General features: G+C 33.9%; 1 pseudogene; it reads left to right on the top strand.

Annotated features, from left to right (window-relative positions):
- Positions 1-1,373: 1,373 nt before the first annotated feature.
- On the top strand, positions 1,374-1,510 carry LOC126026487 (uncharacterized; annotated as a pseudogene).
- The last annotated feature ends 2,275 nt before the right edge of the window (positions 1,511-3,785 follow it).

The following is a 3,785-nucleotide window of genomic DNA, read 5'->3' as shown; positions in this document are numbered from 1 at the left end:
TCAGTAAATTGTATTTTTTTCTTAAAGGATAAGAGTAAAAAAATATAGTAAAGGTGTGATAGTGGCAATCGCCATTGTTTGCATAGGTCCAGAAAAATGGGGAAAATGGCCAAAAAAAAAATCCTTGTCCTGATTACAAAAAGGTCTCACCCCAGAGGTTTATTGGCATAAGACCGACTCTGGGTTCCAGGCATACCAGTCTGTCCAACTCGAGTCATTTTCTGTGGTCTCAGTGAAACTTTTTCACACTTTAGCTATTGTTGGTATCAGATTCTTATATTTAAAGATTCTGGATTCTGTGCATCGATGTTAGGCTGATGTGGAGCATCCTCTAGTTTCAGCATACCATTAAATGTGGAGCGATCTGCCCTGCAAGCAGGCTGTTGCTGAGTCATCAGGGTGTTGGGAACACTCTTTGGAGTAAATCAATGCCAAAGCAGTGGTAGGTCTTCCCTGGTAGAGGCTTGGATCCTGGTAATGTTATAGACAATTGTGGTTGTTTCCATAGATGGTATTCATTGTTCAGGTGTGTGTGGGCGATGCTCATTCTTCTGAGGCCTAAGCCAAATCATTATGCCAATGTTCAGGGTATAAGGCCTCATTGCATCAAAAGGATTCATTTAGGTTGAGAGAGAAGGAAAGACCTGGTGGGGTCCTCAAACTTTTTAAACAGGGGGCCAGTTCACTGTCCTTCAGACTGTTGGAGGGCCAGATTATAGTAAAAACAAAAATTATGAACAAATTTCTATGCACACTGTATATATCTTATTTAGAAGTGAAGAAACAAAATGGGAATAAATACAATATGTGGCCCGTGGGCCGTAGTTTGAGGACCATTGAGTCCTGGCCAAAGCCTAGACTTTGTTTATACCATCTTAGCCTATGTGACATCTTAAATTTTGGAATAAATGGCAAACATAGTTAAAATAGTAAAAGTGATCTAGGAAACACCTGAGTTTGGGCGGGGGTCGGGTAGGGAGGAGGGAGACTTGGGACTTTGTTGATGGGAATGTTGCACTGGTGATGGGTGGTGTTCTTTACATGACTGAAACCCAAACACAATCATGTATGTAATCAAGGTGTTTAAATAAAAAAAAGAAAAAGAAAAAAAAAAAGAAAGAAAATCAAGACATAGTAGCACTGAGCCAGTCCTGAGCTAAAGTTGCAATAGGTCTGGAATGTCACACACATCCTTTCCTTCCAGTTATCACAAAACTTTGGATCATAAGGGCATTTGATTTTATAGTTCTCAATACTATTTTAAGAATTATAATTAAAAAATAATTGTAATTCAGAAACTATATACCAAGTGCTCTAACCACAAAAATTGTATAAAAATTTATATTTGTTTCCTTAAAAAATTTCTTAAACAGATACTTACCTGGTAGGGGAGATACCATAATCACAAAGGTGGTTTTCCCATTGCACTCCAGATGTGCTGACTCTTGTGATTTCCCTAACTCAACTGCATAATTTGTGGTAATGGGGACTGCATTTGTGCTCTCCCCTGAAAAAAAAAAAGAGAAAGAAAAATTCTTAGAGAAATAAAGTGTAGGTCTAAGGATATTTGCATTTTAAGCTTTAATAGGTCTTGATTTAATTAGCACCAATTTCAATTCTCACTAGCAGGTTTGAGAATGCCTACAGGTTCTCACTAGCTAATAATTAATACCTAATTATTCTATTATGAATTTGTTTGGCCGCAAGCTAGGATTGTATTCTTTTATGTCTATGAGCATTTTTACAGCAAATTGTATCTCTATACCTTTTCTCACTATTTGTCATTTTAAAAATATATTTATTGTAAATATTAACTGCTATTGTCTTTTCATTATTCCCTATTTTTAAGCATTGTTTATGTGAGAGGATGAGTGCTGAAATACAGTTATTTTTTATTTTGAAATGTCTGATATATTCATCGATAAAATAACCAATTTAGAAAAAATTAAAATAGTAACTAAAATGTAAGTTTCTTTTTAATAAAACAGCAACTTATTCTCTATTTTTAAAAATTCAACTGAAGTTTTAAATTTTAAATATTTATAGCAAAAAGCAAAATTGACCACTAATCTTATACTTCTTGATTGGCTAATTTTAAATGTTACCAGACATTCTTTCTTTGCAAGTTTGTTAAACCTGTAGGAAAAATAAAAAAAATTAAGTAAAAACATAAAAAGAAAAAATAAAAGCATTTTTATAATCTTTATTTAAGCACTGTGATTACAAACATCGTTGTAGTTGGGTTTCTTATAATATTTATCACTGTTTGCTAAACAAAATGACATGGTTAGAGAAGGCCGCCAGAGAGATAGTTTAGCAGGTAGGGTCCTTGCTTTGCAATTAGCTGACCCAGGGTTTGATTCCTGGAAATCCCATATAGTTCCCTGTGCCCTCCAGCAGTGATTCCTGAGTGCAAAGCCAGGAGTAACCACTGAGCACCATTGAGTATGGCCCAAAACATAACAAAACAAAACAAAACAACTAAAACTCCATTGGAAAAATCTTGTCTTGCTTCTAACCATTAATAGATAAATATTAAGTAACTTATAAGTATAAGTATAACTTATAAGTAAAAATATAAGTAACAATTCTTAGAGGCAGCTCTCTAATTATTCATCTTGTATGAGTTGCTTAATTTCTATAGAACTTTGGATCACCAAAGACAAAAGAAACTCAGGAATGTTCTCCACTTTCTCTGGTAAGAGTAAAAATTCAGAGCTCAAATTCTGTTTATTTCTGCAACAGTCTCCTAATCACACAGTAAATGAGTTGTATTAGGGAAGAAAATGAGATTGATATTTAATAGTGGTAAAAACTAAACAATATACAGATTAAACATGAGCAAACTTACTTTCTGTCTTTAGTGCTGACCCCTTAAAGGCTATAGTGATTTTCTTTTTTTTATTACTTGTTTACAGTATTTATATATTTCTGTATAAAATGTTTAATTTTATAAAACTGGATATTGTTTTACCTCTTGAAATCATTAACCAATTCAATGAATTTAATAAAATTTAATTATCATTTTCCTTAATTTATCTATAAACTATTTCCATTTCTCTAAATTAACTTGTGGAGCACATATTTTATTTATATATGTAAATGTGCAATAATATGAATATTCAGTCTTTTGTATACTTTTCAGTATATCAATATAAATGCCATATTTCTAATGGGTTTTCAACACGCCTCATGACTAACTTTACTGATTATTATTTGTTATTTAGCTGTTCACTCTCTTCTTAACCACTAGCATCATACTTGGATATATATCCCTTTACTTTTAAGCATGTTTATACAAATTACTTTTCTGATTGCTTTCTTTAGGTTTCTTTCTTGAAGCTTTATCCCAAGATTAAAGATTATGAAACAGCCTTACAGTTCAAGTGAGTAGCATTTTCGGTGAGACAACTGTGGTCATGTCATGTGATTTCCTTTCACCCTAGTGAGTTTCATCAGACTAACAAAGGAAAAAAAATTTTTTTCTCACTGGGAACCACCTAGCTAGTCCACCAGCCATGACAAGTAATGAAAACCCACTGACATTTTGCTCAAATTCCCTAAGACTCGGGCCTTGCAAAATGCTGCAGAGATGAGCCTGGCCCAGACATTTGGAAAGAAACAGATTGTTGAGCTTCTCTTTGATAACCTCAACTGTTGCTTAGATCTGGAGCTTCTGATACACTCTCTAAAACCCCAAAGCACACAGAAGACACACCCCACAGGTTCCAGACACATAATCATACATCAGATTGTATAGAGCATGACCTCCTTACTTAGGTTAT

Source organism: Suncus etruscus, chromosome 13 (genome assembly GCF_024139225.1).
Source record: "Suncus etruscus isolate mSunEtr1 chromosome 13, mSunEtr1.pri.cur, whole genome shotgun sequence".
Taxonomy (NCBI): domain Eukaryota; kingdom Metazoa; phylum Chordata; class Mammalia; order Eulipotyphla; family Soricidae; genus Suncus; species Suncus etruscus.
This window is presented reverse-complemented; position numbering and strand designations above follow the sequence as displayed.